The following is a 255-nucleotide window of genomic DNA, read 5'->3' as shown; positions in this document are numbered from 1 at the left end:
TTTTTCTGTTTCTTTTCCTCCCTCACACTTGTTACAAAAATATGTCTAATACATACCTATGTCTGTGTTCGATGCAAGTTTCGAACGAAATTTCCCACTGCTGAAGCATGAAAACTAGTTAATTAAAACAATGCTAGGGAAAGAGGCGAACGTTTGAACACGGAGTTGCAGATCTCATAATAATAGATATAAAATTATTTAACTAATTATTATATAGAATCATAGTCATAGTTGTGCTTCTTTACTTTTTTTTTT

The sequence above is a fragment of the Penaeus monodon genome, chromosome 29 (assembly GCF_015228065.2).
Source record: "Penaeus monodon isolate SGIC_2016 chromosome 29, NSTDA_Pmon_1, whole genome shotgun sequence".
NCBI classification, from domain to species: domain Eukaryota; kingdom Metazoa; phylum Arthropoda; class Malacostraca; order Decapoda; family Penaeidae; genus Penaeus; species Penaeus monodon.
This window is presented reverse-complemented; position numbering follows the sequence as displayed.